Here is a 17,694-nt window from a genome sequence, read left to right on the forward strand (position 1 = left end):
TATTATCAATAATAACTATTAGTATAGATGACATTTATATAGTGCTTACTCTATATTTTGTATTGTTATTTAAAATTTTTTAAAAGCTATGTTTCATTGGTGTGGTGGCATCCAAAGTGGGACACTGAAAGAAGCACACTACATTTTGAGGCTCTGGACATAAGGACCTATACTCCCTGACAGGATTCTAAGCTCAGTGGAGGAGATTGTGTGACCTGGAAATAGGGTGAGTATAAAAATATACAAGCAAGAGACTTTGGTAAGTGCTAAACTAATTACTTTTGGTTTTCAGCTGTAATGAGGCAAATACTAAGAAAACAGTCCCCTACCCTTCCCAAGGGAAGTATGTAGCATGCATAGTTAGATTAATAGAGAAGCAAACTTTGTTGGTAACTTAGAGGCAGATTACTGGGCTCTTAAATATATTAGAGTGCATGTCTCCTTGGCTTTCTAAAGAAGAAAAATTAGAGCCAGATATGTGGACAATAGTGGGAGAACAATTAATTGAATATTACAAAGCTAAAGGTCCTGATTCAATTGCTGAGAAAATAGTCCTTATGTACAATATAATACAATTGGCTTTAAAGAATCCCAAAAGTTCTAAATAAAAAAAAAAAGGAACAATTTTAAGGTGGAAAAGAAAGGAATTAAGTACAGTGCTAATGGACTTAAGGGTTGTGGTGCTTCTCAATTTCACAGCTCAGTTTCACTTCCTCCTACACCCCAGCAGGCACCCTTAAGGCAATTCCCCATCTCCTGACTCTCCTCAATTTCACATTCCTGGGTAGAAGGAGGAAGGAGGAGGAATGGGAAGGGCAGAGACACCACTAGCACCACCCATGCAGCAGCTCTGTCCACCCCCTATGACATAATTACAAAGGGAACTAATTAAAGCTAAAGAGTAAGGACAAGATACATCTGATTTGAGAATAGAAGCATACCCTGTGATTGAAGAATTTGACTCTTCAGTTCAAGAACAAAGAAAATACATTCCTTTTAATCTAGAAATTATCAAAGATCTGAAAAAGGCTTGCATTCTTTATGGGTCTACAGCATCTTATGTTAAGATGGTATTAGAGAATTTGGCTTTTGAAATTTTAGCCCTAATGATTGGAAATCTAGAGCAAGGACATGTTTAGAACATGGACAAAACTTGTTGTGGCTCTCTGAGTATATTGAACAAGGTCAATGAAATAGGCAAACTGGAGTTAATATACCAGTCACCTTTGACCAACTAAGAGGTATAAGTCATTATACAAACACTATAGCGCAGATTAATTACCCTTTGACAGCATATGAGTGTTAGGATTTTTACAAGGTACTAAATCAGTGGAATTGATAGAGACAATAATTATCTAATTTAGCATGGTTCAGTATGATTTATCTGATCCTACAAGGAGATGTTATGGGCTAGAACTTGAAGTTACTAAATGGAATTGAGGAGACAGTGGTTAAATCTAGTTTAGCATTGATTTAATCCTACAACATATAATGGTTTCCTAGTGATAGAATTATTGGTGTACACTCAGTGTGGGGCATATAAGGAGGAGGTCTCAGGGCCAGGAAGGACAAGCCCACTAGAAGCTCATTCAGAGGAAGTTAGAGGCAGAAGCTGGCAGAGGCAAAGGGCTAGTGGCAGGAGCCCTTGGAACCAAGGAGAGAGATAGGCCTCTAAGAAAGCTAATCAGGGTGCAGGAAAAGAGAAAAGACTTTGAAGGAAACAATAAAGGATTTTGACTTTAATACCTAGCTGCATTTGGGATGATTACACAGAACTGAAACGAAGGCTACCTCCAGAGACCCCAAGAAACCTGCTCCCAGAGGACATTACATTTTAGAGAAGATTATTACATACTAACAAATTGCTTCTTCTGCTGTCAAAGCAGGGAACATCCTTCCAGGAAGACAAAATAAAGAGGAAGCCTTCACAAAAATAGCACAAGGTCCAAATGAACCCTTTGCTGATTTCATGGGATGTCTGCAGACAGTTGTCATACGACCTATTGATAAAATTGCAGCAACAGAAATTATAAGACAACTTGCTAAGGAAAATGTTAATGAGGTTTGTAGAAGGATTATACTAGGACTACACAAGGATGCTCCTTTAGAGTATATTATAGGACATTTTGCCACAGTGGGTACAAATACTTTTTATAGTCAGGCTATGATGCAGACTTCCCAGGATCCAAACATGGGAAGACAGGGTCCCTTTTGGAAAGGGCCTTACAGAGAGACTTGTCAATGCTTTCAATGTGGTAAAGTAGCTCTTCTGAAAGTTCAATGTTGGAATAAAGATAAAGTGAAAAAAATAGGGTGGGAGAACAAAACCCAAAACCCCATATCCAAAATACAACAAAGGCTTCCATTTGGCATCAGAATGTAGATTCTGATCAGATGGCATCCGATGTTACACACAGAGAGTCCTTAGAAGTTTAGTACTCTAACATGATCAATCAGTCAAGAAGCAACCTGATGGGAGAAAGAGATTACAATTGGGGAAAATAGAATTATATGCAGCTGGGACTATTAAATATCCTCTGGAGAGGTGAAATCTGTCCCTGTCTAGCCTATGGATCCTTTGCTTCCAGGCACAGTAGGCTTGACCATTTCACCTCCTAAGAATACTTACAAAAGAGTGTCTATCCATGTATTGATTTAGGAAATTTGGAAATATGTAGCTAATATCCCAGTCACTAATACAGGTAAACAACATGTGATCTATTACCCAAGAGAAGTAGTATCATCAGGTTTACTGATACAGACTTCTGATAGGCAATTTGGTGATATTTACCCAGATTTTGACTCCCAACAACAGAATCCAGGAATATTCTGGACTGCAGTCATTACAGCTGACCATCTTTTTTGCTCACTATCTATGTAAATGGCATACCATTGAAAGGGTTAAGAGACACAGGTGCAGATAGTACAGATATTAGAAGTGCCAATTGGCTCAGTTATTGGCTAGAGATTAAGGCAGACACCTATATGTCTGGTGTAGGAGGATCAATAGCAGCTGAAGTTAGTGCTATCCCTTTGAGATGGATATCTAAGGATGAAACAGGAGTTTTTACTCCTTTTTGTACTTGAAAAAAATCCCCATCAATCTCTGGGGAAGAGACATCTTACAACAGTTAGGATTACAATTGAGTGCTTTGACTTTTTAGGCAGGGCTGCTGTTGAAGGCCTGCCTGCACTCTCACCTGTTCCCATTCAATGGAAAATTTGTAATGACCTAATTAGTACCCTAGATATCTTAGAATCAGCCAGAGTCAGAATGAACAAAAGTCTTTATTCTTGGTCTTTGGGGGTCACTATCAGGGGATTAGATATAGGAATCTCCACATCTCCTTTCTCTCTCTCTACTGCCAAAGAATAATCCCGCTTGTCCTACTCTACTCTCTGATCTTTCTCACACTTCTCTGTCTTTACCCATAGATCCAGCCAGCATAGAATAGTTGGGGAGGGTCATTCTCCAAGCATATCTTAATAGAGTATTGTCCAATTGGTAATTAGTTTTAAGTGTTCGGCTATTCAAGTGCATCTCCATTTAGGCCCTTTACAAAAATTGATACACCAGTATGAGTAGGACAATGGCCCTTAGCTAGTGATAAAAGTCAGGCCTTATTTAATATAGTACAGGAGCAACTTGGGACCAAGGACATTTACAACCTTCTCTAAGTCCTTGGAGTTACCCTATATTTGTTGTAAAAAAATCTGAAAAATAGAGGATGTTGACTGATTTGAGAAAAGTAAATGATCAGATGGAAACGTGTTCTGTGTTGGTGTTCTGGAGGTCTTGGAGCAGCCTTTATTTCAGTTGAGTAATCACCAAAAGAGTAGCTAAATGTTAAAGTCTAAATCATTTACTATCTCCTTATCTGGCTGGGCAGCTTTATTGAGTGCCTTTCAGACAGGTCTTGGTCTCAGTTGGGGAAGTGCAGGAGGCCAGAGCAGCCACCACAGTGGTGTGAGATGAAATGAATGAATCTGGCTCTCTGAATCCCAGGGCTTGTGCTTCAGCCTCCAACTACCACAAAGTTGGACAATGGAATGAATCTGATTCTGCTTCCCTTCCGACTCTGTGGCTGGCCCTTCTGAGTCTCTATCCAAGCCCTTCTGAGTCTGTCTCTGGCTCTGACTCTGGCTGAGTTTGTCGCAGCTTTTTATGCTCTATTTTGAGTATAAACCAATCATTATATCACAAGGAAACCATTATTTGTTGTAAGATTAAATTAATCATACTGAACTTAGAGAACTATTAATCACCATGCTAAATTAATAGTTCTCTAATCACCATGCTAAAGTAGATAGCCACTGAATCATCAATTCCACTGAATTTGCACTTTGTAAGAATCCTTGTTTTAAGTATAGAGTTCTGGCCCATAACAGGAAACTAGGGGAACTCTTCTGCCTAAATTTCCATCTCCTACTCAATTGCCTAAAGAATGTCATCTTTGGGTTATAGACATTAAGGATTGTTTCTATTCTATCCCTCTAGATAAGGAGGATATGAAAAGATTTGCTTTTCTTTTTCTTTTTTTTTTAAATTAATTTCATAATTATAATTTTTTGACAGTATATATGCAGGAGTAATTTTTTTTTATAACCTTATCCCTTGTATTCATTTTTCCAGATTTTCCCCTCCCTCCCTCTACTCCCTCACCTAGATAACAGGCAATCCCATATATTTTACATGTGTTACCATATAACCTAGATAAAATATATGTGTGTAAATCCAATTTTCTTGTTGTGCATTAAGTATTGGAACCCGAAGGTATAAGTAACCTGGGTAGATAGACAGTAGTGCTAACAGTTTACATTCAATTTCCAGTGTTCCTTCTCTGGGTGTAGTTGTTTCTGTCCATCATTGATCAACTGAAAGTGAGATGGATCTTCTTTATGTTGAAGATATCCACTTCCATCAGAATATATCTTCATAGAGCATTATTGTTGAAGTGTATAGTGATCTTCTGGTTCTGCTCATTTCACTCAGCATCAGTTCATGTAAGTCTCTCCAAACCTTTCTGAATTCATCCTGCTGGTCATTTCTTCCATAGCCTTCATATACCATAATTTACCCAACAATTCTCCAATTGATGGACAGCCATTCATCTTCCAGTTTCTAGCCACTAGCTGTCACAAATATTTTGGCCCATACAGGTCCCTTTCCCCTCTTTATTATTTCTTTGGAATATAAGCCTAATAGTAGCACTGCTGGATCAAAGAGTGTACACAGTTTAATAACTTTTTGGGTATAGTTCCAAATTGCTCTCCAGAATGGCCGGATTCTTTCACAACTCCACCAACAATGTATTAGTGTCCCAGTTTCCCCACATCCCCTCCAACATTCATCATTATTTATTCCTGTCATCTTAGCCAATCTGACAGGTGTATAGTGGTATCTCAGAGTTGTCTTAATTTGCATTTCTCTGATCAGTAGTGATTTGGAAAACTCTTTCATATGAGGGGATATAGTTTCAATTTCACCATCTGAGAATTGTCTGTTCATATCCTTTGACCATTTATCTATTGGAGAATGGCTTGATTTCTTATAAATTAGGGTCAGTTCTCTATATATTTTAGAAATGAGACTTTTATCAGAACTTTAACTGTAAAAATATTTTCCCAATTTGTTACTTCCCTTCTAATGTTGTTTGCATTAGTATTGTTTGTACAGAAAATTTTTAGTTTGATGTAATCAAAATCTTCTATTTTGTGATCAATAATGATCTCCAGTTCTCCTCTGGTCATAAATTCCTTCCTCCTCCACAGGTCTGAGAGGTAGACTATCCTCTGTTCCTCTGATCTATTTGTGATCTCATTCTTTATGCCTAAATCATGGACCCATTTTGATCTTATCTTGGTATATGGTGTTAAGTGTGGATCCATATCTAATTTCTGCCATACTAATTTCCAGTTTTCCCAACAGTTTTTTTCAAATAATGAATTTTTATCCCAAATGTTGGTATCTTTGGGTTTGGCAAACACTAGATTGCTATAGATGTAACCTTTTTTGTCCTTTGTACCTAATCTGTTCCACTGATAGACTGGTCTATTTCTTAGACAATACCAAATGGTTTTGGTGACTGCTGCTATACAATATAGCTTTAGATCAGGTACACTTAGATCATCTTCCTCTGACTTTTTTTTTCATTAATTCCCTTGAAATTCTCGACATTTTATTCTTCCATATGAATTTTGTTGTTATTTTTTATAGGTCATTAAAATAGTTTCTTGGGAGTTTGATTGGTATAGCACTAAATAACTAGATCGCTCGGCCTATCCACAAACACTGAATGTCCTTCCAATTATTTAAATCTGACATTTATTTTTGTGGCAAGTGTTTTGTAATTTTGCTCATATAATTCCTGACTTTTCTTTGGTAGATGGATTCCCAAATATTTTATACTCTCAACATTTGTTTGGAATGGAATTTCTCTTTGTATCTCTTGCTGTTGCATTTTGTTGGTGATGTATAAAAATGCTGAGGATTTATGTGGATTTATTTTGTATCCAGAAACTTTGCTAAAGTTGTGAATTATTTCTAATAACTTTTCATTAGAGTCTCTGGGGTTTTCTAAGTATGCCATCATATCATCTGCAAAGAGTGACAGTTTGACTTCCTCATTACCTACTCTTTAATCTCTTTCTCGACTCTTATTTCCAAAGCTAGCATTTCTAATACAATATTGAATAGTAATGGTGATAGTGAGAAACCTTGTTTTACCCCTGATCTTACTGGGAAAGATTCCAGTTTATCTCCATTACATATTATGGTTACTGATGGTCGTAAATATATGCTCCTGACTATTCTAAGGAATAGTCCATTTATTCCTATACTCTCAAGCATTTTTAGTAGGAATGGATGTTGCATTTTATCAAATGCTTTTTCTGCATCTATTGAGATTATCATATGGTTTTTATTAATTTGATTATTAATATGGTCAATTATACTAATAGTTTTCCTAATATTAAACCAGCCCTGCATTCCTGGTATAAATCCTACTTGATCATAGTGTATTATCCTGGGGATGATTTTCTGAAGTCTTTTTGCTAATATCTTATTTAAGATTTTAGCATAGATATTCATTAAGGAAATTGGTCTATAGGTTTCTTTCTCAGTTTTCGATCTACTTGGTTTAGGTATCAGTACCATGTCTGTGTCATAAAAGGAGTTTGGTCGGACTCCTTCATCCCCTATTTTTTTTCAAATAATTTAGATAACACTGGGGCTAATTGTTCTTTAAATGTTTTGTAGAATTCACATGTAAATCCATCTGGTCCTGGGGATTTTTTCCTGGGGAGTTGATTAATAGCTGTTCTATTTCCTTTTCTGAAATGGGACTATTTAAGCAGTTTACCTCCCCTTCTGTTAGTCTAGGAAGCCTATATTTTTGGAGGTAGTCATCCATTTCACTTAAGTTATTAAATTTATTGGCATAAAGTTGGGCAAAGTAACTCCTTATTATTTTACTAATTTCCTCTTCATTGGTGGAAATATCCCCCTTTTCATTTGTAAGACTAACAATTAGATTTTCCTCTTTCCTTTTTCTGATCAGATTTACCAAAGGTTTATCTATTTTATTGCCTTTTTCATAAAACCAACTCTTGGTTTTATTTATTAATTCAATAGTTGTTTTTTTTATTTTCAATATTATTGATTTCTCTTTTTAACTTTAGTATTTCAAGTTTGGCTTTTGGTTGGGGTTTTTTAATTTGGTCTTTTTCTAGCTTTTTTAAGTTGCAGGGCCAATTCATTAAACTTCTCTTTCTCTATTTTGTTCAAATAAGCCTCTAAAGATATAAAATTTTCCCTTATTACTGCTTTAACTGCATTCAACAGATTTTGTTATGATGTCTCATGGTTGTCATTATCTTGGATGAAATTATTAATTGTTTCTATAATTTGATGTTTCACCCAGTCATTCTTTAAGATGAGATTATTCAGTTTCCAATTACTTTTTGGTCTATTTACCCCTAACTTCTTATTGAATGTAGTTTTTATTGCATTGTGATCTGAGAAGAAGGCATTTACTCTTTCTGCCTTCCTGCATTTAATTTTGAGATCTTTATGTCCTAATATGTGGCCAATTTTTATATAGGTTCCATGAACAGCTGATAAAAAAGTATACTCCTTTCTATCACCATTCAGTTTTCTCCAAAGGTCTATCATACCTAGTTTTTCTAATGTTCTATTTATCTTTTTAATTTCTTTCTTATTTGTTTTGTGGTTTGATTTATCTAATGCTGAGAGTGCAACGTTGCAATCTCCCATTATTATAGTTTTGCTGTCTATTTCTTCTTGCAATTATCTTAACTTTTCCTTTAGGAAGTTAGATGCTATACCACTTGGTGCATATATATTTAGTATTGATTTGGCTTCATTGTTTATGTTACCTTTGAGCAGTGTATAGTTTCCTTCCTTATTTCTTTTAATTAGATCAATTTCTGCTTTTGCTTGATCTGAGATAAAGGTGGCAACCCCTGCTTTTTTGGCTTTACCTGAAGCATAATAGATTCTGCTCCAACTTTTTACCTTTACTCTGTATGTATCTCCCTGCTTTAAGTGTGTTTCCCGTAAACAACATATTGTAGGGTTCTGACTTTTTATCTAGTCTGCTATCTGCCTCTGTTTAATGGGCGAATTCATCCCATTCACATTTACTGTTAAAATTACTAATTCTGTATTTCCTGCCATCTTATTATCCTCTGATTATACTTTTTTCCCCTCTTGGCCCCCCTGAACTCCTTCCCCAATATTTAATTTATAGACCCCACTTGTGATGCACAGCCCATCCTTTTTAGTATTCCTCCCCTCTCCTTTTAAGTCCCTTCCCCTTTTCTTTTTCCCTTTTTCTCTCCCCCCTTTTAATGAGGTGATAGAGAATCTGCTGAAAAGCAAATATGTCAATTCTTTACTCTTTGAGCCTACTCTGATGAGAGTAAGATTCACACAATGATTTTCCCCCTCTCTAAATTCCCTCAGATGTGGTAGATTTTCTATGCCTCTTCCTGGGATGTAGTTTCCCTCTTTTTATCACTCCTTCCCCTTTTTCTGATACTATCCCCTTCCCTTTACTACTTCCCTATTTTTTTATATTATATTAGTAAAATCAAATTATCCATGCGGACTTTCTGTATATCCACAACAGAGATACAGTTCTCAAGAGTTCTTTTTGCCTTTTTCTGCTTGTCTTCAGTGTTATGCATGTAAATCAAAGTTTTTGTTTAAATGTTTTTTTTTTTCTTAGAAACAAGTGGAATTCCTTTGTTTCATTAAATGACTATCTTCTTCCATAGAAGAAAATGCTAAACTTGGCTGGGTAGTTTATTCTTGGTTGCAATCCTTGTTCTTTTGCCTTTCGGAATATCAGGTTCCAGGGCCTTGATCCTTTAAGTGGAGGCAGCCAGATCTTGTGTGACCCTTATTGTGGGACCTTGATAGTTGAATTGTTTTTTCCTCGCTGCTTGCAATATTTTTTTCCTTAGTTTGGTATTTCTGCAGCTTAGCCACAATGTTCCATGGAATTCTTATTTTAGTGTCTTTTTCAGAAGGTATTTGGTGAATTCTCTCAACTGCTATTTTCCCATCTGTTTCTATTATCTCTTGACAGTTCTCTTTGATTATTTCCTATAAAATAGAATCCAGGTTCTTTTTATGATCATAGTTTTCAGAAAGTCCAATGATCCTCAGATTATCTCTCCTAGATCTATTTTCCAGGTCTATAGATTTTCCCTGTTAGTCTTTGACGTTATTCTCCAGCTTTTCATTTTTTTTTTTTGTTTTGTTTGACTTACTCTTGTTTTCTCAATGAATCATTCATTTCTATTTGTTCCGTCCTGATTTTTAATGAGTTATTTTCTTCATTCACATTTTTTAGTTCTTTTTGTATATGCGCAATTGAGTTTTTAAATGAATTATTTTGCTCTGTTGAATTTTTTTCCATTTCACTAATTTTTTTTAGTGAGTTATTTTCTTTTTCCAATTCAGAAATCCTACTTTCTTGAGAATTTTTTTTATCATTTCCAATTCAGAAATCCTACTTTCCTGTGATTTTTTAACCTTTTATAATTCACAAATTTTGTTTCCCTTCACTTCCTGTGAATTCTTTATTTTTTCCAACTCAAATTTCAGGATGTTGTTATTCTCTATCATAGCTTCTCTTTCCTTTCCCCATTTTTCTTCAAACTCTCCTAACTATTTAATAGTCTCTTCTAGGATAGAGTTATGTGATGGGGGGCAGGTATTATTCCCCTTTAGGTTGTTATGTGCAGACTCTCTGCTGTTAGCTTCCTCAGGGTTGGATATCCTTTCTCTGTGAAGAAGGTGCCAATCATTCTCTTCAGCTTCTTACTCATTGTTTAAAATCTTTTGGGGTTTGTCCTTGGGGTAAGAAATTTATTTACTTATTTACCAGCTTCTTCCCAGACCAGAGGTAGAATGCAACAACCCTGGACTGGGCTAAGAGAGAGCTCTATGAAAGTGTTCCCCTCCCTCCTCCCCAGAAATTCCTCAGAGGTGGTTAGCAAGGCTTCACTGTGAGGAGTACCCAGTGAAGAACCCTGCTGTGTGGCCTAGCGACTGCCCTGAGGTTTAATGCTGAAAGTCACAAACCCCAGCCAATGCTTTCAGTGGGGCTGTGGATATCAGCAGCTGACATAAAAAGCCCCTATACTCAAACCAGAAGTGTCTGCCAGGAAACCCTGTTCCCTACTTCAAAGGTTCTGCTTCTCTGGGAATTCATCGGCTGCTAGAATTCCGCTCAGTCTGAGCCCTGAACTATGTAGATTAGAGGCTGCCTCAGCCATTTTTTAAAAAGACACTGCTTTATACTCACCACGCCCACTTACAAAAGAAGCTCAAGAGGCCTTGAGAGACATTGAACTGGCTTTATCCAATGCAGCTGAAAGAGTTACTCAAAAACTCTTGGAAATATCAGTTTTTGCTACAAAAGAGGCACCTACAACAGTCCTTTATCCAGGAGACAGTGTAATAGAGTGGGTGAACCTCCCAACATAATCAGAACAAAGCCTTACTCCTTACCCAGTGCTTGTGGCTAGAATTTCATTAAAGGCCATTAAGCAAGTAATTATAATTATCTGGGATAAGACTTGACAAGATATATACTTTTTATACCAATGCACAAATTAACATATGATGTGAAACCATCCCAGAGTGGCAAATTTATTAGCCACGGCTCCAAATTTTACACACAGGTCTCCATTAAAGATAACCCAATTATTACATAATTGGCGTTGGATTCTTGAAGAAAGATTTCTAAGGATCCTCTTAAAAGACCGGCTATCTTTACAGATGCATCCAAACATAACATTTGTGCTGTATATTCTCATGACTTAACAATAAAGAGAGTAGTCAGAACTTCTTTTCAGTCCAATCAGCAGAATGAATTGTATGCAATTATGCTAGCTCTTACTTATTATCCAGGAGATGTAAATATAATATCTGATTCAGCCTATGCAATAGGTGTGGTACAAAGAATTTCCACAGCCCAAATAAAATTTGTAATCTCTAATATATATCAGCTCTTTAAGGAACTTCAAGAGCAAGTGATAGAGCATCTAGGTAAGATTTATATCTTGCATGTCCACTCTCATAGTGGACTTTCAGGTTCTATTTTTTATGGAAATTCAAAGGCAGATACCCTCCTTACCATGTTACCTAATACTCCTTTATTTCAGGCAACCCAAGAATCTCATTCTAAACATCATCAAGCTGCTGGAGCTTTACATTTGCAATTTGGGATAAAGTGGAAACCTAGGAGCATAATAAAAGCCTATATAGCTTACCTTCCTTTCCACTCTCCTACGCTCCCTCCAGAGAAAAACCCTTGTGGTGTGAGGCCCAATTAAATCTGGCAAATGGATGTGATCCATTATAAATCTTTTGGTCATCTGTCTTTTATCCATGTTGTAGTAGACACCTTTTCAGAAATTACTTTTGCAATACTAGCAGCAAAAGACACAGCCCAAGTAGTCATTGAATTCCTTATACAAGCTTTTGCAATTATGGGTGTGCCACAAACAGACAATGGACCCGCATATCATTCTAAACATTTTTCACACTTTTGTGCACAGTATAAGATTTTACACACCACTGGCATACCTTTTAATCCTCAAGGATAGGTAACAGTAGAGAGGAAAAACAGAGACATCAAGACACTCCTCCAAAAACAAAAGAAAGGAGGAGCCACAGGTAACCTAGAGAACTTCTAAATTTAGTTCTTTATACTATTAACTTCTTGATTTTTGACAAAGATGCACTGGCTCCAGCAGACAGGTTTTATAACCCGCCAGAAGGGTGGTGTCCAGTGCTAGCAGCTCCACTATCTTTAGATAATCACCAGGTGATGTGGAGAGGTCCAGAAAGTAGTGAATGAAAGGGACCCGATAGGTTAACTGCTTGTGGGAGAGAGTTTGCCTGTATCTCCACAGATGGAGAAGGAATCAGATGGGTGCCAATGAGCCATATTCTCCTTGTCCTTTTCGGAGAGAGATGAAGCAGATCCTTGAATCCAAGCAGAAGACCCAAGAAAAATTAGATGGCTCCATCTTTTACTATATGTGCCACTGAAAAAGCATGACTGTTAACCTAATGTGTATTGCAATAGACTCATGAACATCAAAAATTACCAATGAGACAGTTGCAGCACCTTAAAACCAACAAGAATCATTGGATTCCCTGAGACGTGAAGTAATGGACAATAGATTAGTTTCGGACTATCTTTTGGCTGCTGAAGGAGGTGTATATGTGATTGTTATTTATATACCCTCTTTCTAGAACTTATGTACGTGTATAATTCCTCATGTTGATTCATGTTGTTTGTTACATCATCACTAGCCTGTGTTATATTTCTATATGTTTATGTAATACCTCCCATGCTGATGGATTTATGTATACCTGTTTCAAATACCCTTCAGCCCAGAAGAAATCTGCTAACAATATCTGGTTTGAGTCTCCATTTCCCTTTGGTATTTTCATCTCCCTTCCTGAGAAGTCAGGGAGGGTGTGACCACCTGTGTTCTAAAACAAAAGAAAGCAAAAGATGTAGAGGGCCCAAACTCTGGAAAGATATACTTTAATCAAGGACAGCAGGGTGCTTATAGATCAGCACCTACTCAATGTGATTAATGGGATAGTGGTTCTCTAGTAAAACATATATTTAATGTGATATAAAGATGCAATCACTCTAGTTGTCATATATAGTGTGATATGGTGATGTAATGGTTCTACAGTTGTCACATGCTCAGTTGCTATAATGATGTAATCGTATGGAGATATTTAAGGGCTGAGAGGACTGGGATTGGGAGTCACAGACATAGAGAAGACTTCAGACTCCAGACTCCATCTTTGATCAGCCTCCTTCATCACTTCTCCACCTAAAATACCAAGGCCCGTCTAGGGATCCTCCAGAAAACTATCATGGACATTACATTTTGGCACAGTGTTATTATATCCTCTAAATAATAATTACAACAATAACTAGCATTTATATAATGTTTAAATATCTGAGAACTACTTTACAAGTTACTTTATTGGATCCCAAATTAACACTATAAGGCAGTTATTATTGCCTCTATTTTATATATGAGGAAACTGAAGTTGATAGCGTTTAAGTAACTTCCCATGGCAAATTTGGACAACCAGTAAGTAGATGAGAGAGAAGTTCATTAAAACAAGAATGAAGGAGGCAAGATCTCAGAACTAAGAAATCTGAAATCAAAGAAGTAGAGGATAGTAAAGAAAAGTTGGGTCATCTATCTACTCAAATTGACTTCTTTGGGGGAAAAAAGAATTTCAAAAGTGAAATCATAACTAGGATATTTAACCTAGGACAAAGGACAGAGAAAAAAACCCTCATTTCATATTGTTGAAGGACAAAGACCTTGCCATAATATTAGGAAGTAGGGTAAGATCCTATTGCTTCAGAAACTATTGGTTTCCAATACAAATGATCATTTCATGTTAACTATGTGAAAAACTCTGTAGACTACTAAGACATCAAAAGTGATAGCAACCATTATGACGATAACAGAAGACTTATGACATCACAAGATAGTGTCTTGACTCATGTAGAATTGTCAGCCTCACTCTCTCTTCCAGATACATTAAAGTGCAGTGGCAAGACAAAGTTCAAGACTATTGGTAATGATCCAGGATATAGTGGCTGATCTTGGTATCTTTGATATCTGACCAAGTTCTGAAATATCCACAGAATATTTTTCAGCCAGCTTTGGAACTAACTGATCTGATTTACTTATTCTGCCACAGGAAGTCTTCATATGCTTAAGGTAAACACTATTCCCACTTCTAACTTACTAGGGATATAAATATGAAAAAAAGAAAAGTAGTTCCTGCCCTTAAGGAGCTCACAATCTAATGTTTTGGAATTTGTTTTTGTTTTTGTTTTTGTTTTTTGTTTTTTGTCATTTCTTACAGATATTTCATTTTTCTTATGCTATAAATTATCTCCATTTTATATAGGAAACAGGCAAAGGGACTAAGTGACTTGTCTTGGAACATACAGTTTAAAAACAACTGAGGAAAAATCTGAATTTGGAGTCTTTCCAACTTCAAGCCCAATGCACTAACTATCTCACTATCTCAATGACACTACAGAATAATGTTCTTAAATGAATAAAGGGATAAAAGACTACTGCTATCACTATTATGCCTAGTTGGAGGCTGAGTAGACAGCCACTGGCATTAATTAACCCTTCTCAGCTAACTGGCACCTTTAAAAGTTCAGAGTGCCTGTGATGTTCCCAAATAGCAGTTGCTGCTCTTCTTATTAAAATGTAAAATACTTGAGGGAAGAGATTGTCTGGCTTTTGTATTTCCAAGCTCAGTATTTTAGTCTGTGCTTGGTATGGAGTAAGTGCTTAATAAATGTTCATTTATTGATTCAAACTAACAAAAACCCTTCAAAATATCTTACTGAGAAAAGAAGTACATGTGAATATATTTTGTAATTTCACTGAGCTGAGATAAATATAGACACTCAAATATGGTGAGGGTTTTCTCTCATCTTCTCTATGAGGGAAGGGGACCACTCATCATGCTATACGCTGACAGAACAGTTTAAATTGTATTTAACAATAAGGAGCCTCCCTGTTCCTGGAGTGAAAAGGAGTTGGCATTCTTCATGGAATATGGTAGCTGGAGGAAGTCTCCTCACCAGAATGATCTAGCACTGATTGTTCCTGATACTGACACATCTGATGCTGAATGATACTGTGGCTCACATCCTATGCTCCTGATTGTCAAAGCATGCTCTCAATCCTCACATGTCAAGGGAAGAAGATAACCTATTTTAATACCCCCCCAAAGACTTAGCTCTTGTCAAAGATACTCACTTAATATTCACAGTTGGTATGTGCCAACTAGAAAAAGTTATCTGGAAAAGGAGCTTGCACAGGGAAAAGAAAAATATACCTGGATTTCTAAAGAAATTTAGCTTGGTTTCTGTCTTGGCAGACAAATAACAAAGTGTAAATGCTTACTTATCAATTGATGATCCTTTTTTCCTAATAATATTCTGAGATCAATGATTCTTTAATGGAAAAAAAATATATTCAGCTTAATAAAACTAGTTCATTTTTTTAATAGTATGGAATGGGGCATTTATTATAAATCCTTCCATATCATATTATTCAAAAGGTCTAATTTGCCTGTTTTGATGTATATTTCATCTTCAAAAATTCACCAGAAAATACTATTATTTTTACTTCTACAACATGTCGGAATTCTATCATACATGCCAAATGCATTGGCTATTTTGCCACATACAATACTAACATGAGTAACTATTTTACTGATGGATGGATGATGATCTGTGTAATATTTTAGATAAGTATTGTTTTACATTTATTTTGTTTGACTTTGAAGATCCTTATATATGCACCCAGGCTGAGCTGATAACAAATAGAAAATCATGCTGCTTTTTCCTTAATCTCAGGTTATTTAAACATTTAATTAAATAGATATATGTTAAGCATAACTGATATGTAGAACATTATGTAGACAAAAAAAGCTAGAAAGTTTTGTTTAAAATGGTCCTTGCCTCCATATGTTGGGACATGTTCCCTTTAATCAATTCTCTTTTCTATCTTGCTTATACTTTAATGATTATTTATTCCATTCACCAAGATTATATTTCTAATAATAGTCTATTATAACTGGTAGCTCCACATCATTGTTTTCTTGGCCTGCATAAAACAGGTTAGATACAAAATATCATTTATTGTACTTTATATTCATCACCAAACCAAAGTTTACCCTAAGAAATTTCAGAATTGACTTGTCTTTGGGTCTCCCCAGATGTTGGTTAAGGGTTCCTCTGATCCACAGAACTTTGAATTACAAATATTTTATGAGATATATGATGGACTATCTTATCTCACAGAAATTCTGATAGCAATTATGAATGTCTTACTGTAAACCATAAATAATGAAGAGAAAATATATAAAGAATTCATAATAATCCATAAGCAGTCAGAGTAATTCTCACACTCTAGTAATTCCTATCCATCTTCTAGAAGGTCACAAAATACATTCCATGCTTTGGACTATTATCAAAAGAAAAATGTGTTTTGCAATCACAAGGGAGTAACCCCATGCTACATTTTGATGAGTCCTCATTGCCATAATGGCTTACACAGTAACCTACAAACTTGTGGTTTGGATTCTGACCACAAGGGAAATACATTTGGTGCTGCTGGACATGGGATATCCAACATTCTGTTGAGTAACTCTTCCCACGAAGATTCATGTGGACATTTAGCCTTTTATAACCCTGAGAAAGTAACTTAAACTGTTCAGTGCTTTAAGCATCTCTCTAACCTTATAAATTGCAGAAAGGGTATCAACTTGAATTGATAGAAAGTTTCCTCACTTGAGAATTCCCTATGCCAATAAAATTACAGGCCTAATTCCAGCTCCTATTTTTAATATTATATTTCCCTGCATTGTCTTATTATATAATATATTTGTATATGTTTAAAAATAGAGAAAAACATTCATATAACTTAAGAGTGCATTGGTCTTACAACTACACAATAATATTTATTATATATAATTATATGTCAATTCATTCCAAATACTTAAACCTGGCAATAATAATAATTCATGACACAAATCACGTCAAGATTTCCAAAGCATATAATGTTTATTATGTCACTTCATTTTTACAATGATTCTGGTAATTACACAATCAACTTGAGTTTTTCATTAATAATTTTATTCATAAATCTGATGTATAGTAAGTAAAACTCTGTGATTCAAAGGAATAATTAGTTATTTAAATTTCATGTTCCCAGATAGTTGAAAGAACGTCATTTGCTACCATTCACTATAGAAGTTAGTGTTTTTGTAACCATGTGCCAAAAAGACTATAGCCTGCTTACTTTTTCTCTCCCTCTCTCTGCTCTTACACACACATACACACAAACACACATAATTTTGCTTTGTGGTATCCCACAAAAATGTGGTATTCATTATAAAGTATTAGTGCTTCTCTCCCTCCATCATTGGCTGCCAGACACAAATGGCCACCAACTAGTCCCTCAAAATCTGTCTTTGATATAATGTCTTTTTCATAGCCATACTGGTTTTCAAAAGTTGTAACTCAGTATATCCTTATTAATATTTTCTGCCCTCTCTGCTTCCATCTATCT

The sequence above is a fragment of the Sminthopsis crassicaudata genome, chromosome 4 (genome assembly GCF_048593235.1).
Source record: "Sminthopsis crassicaudata isolate SCR6 chromosome 4, ASM4859323v1, whole genome shotgun sequence".
NCBI lineage: Eukaryota > Metazoa > Chordata > Mammalia > Dasyuromorphia > Dasyuridae > Sminthopsis > Sminthopsis crassicaudata.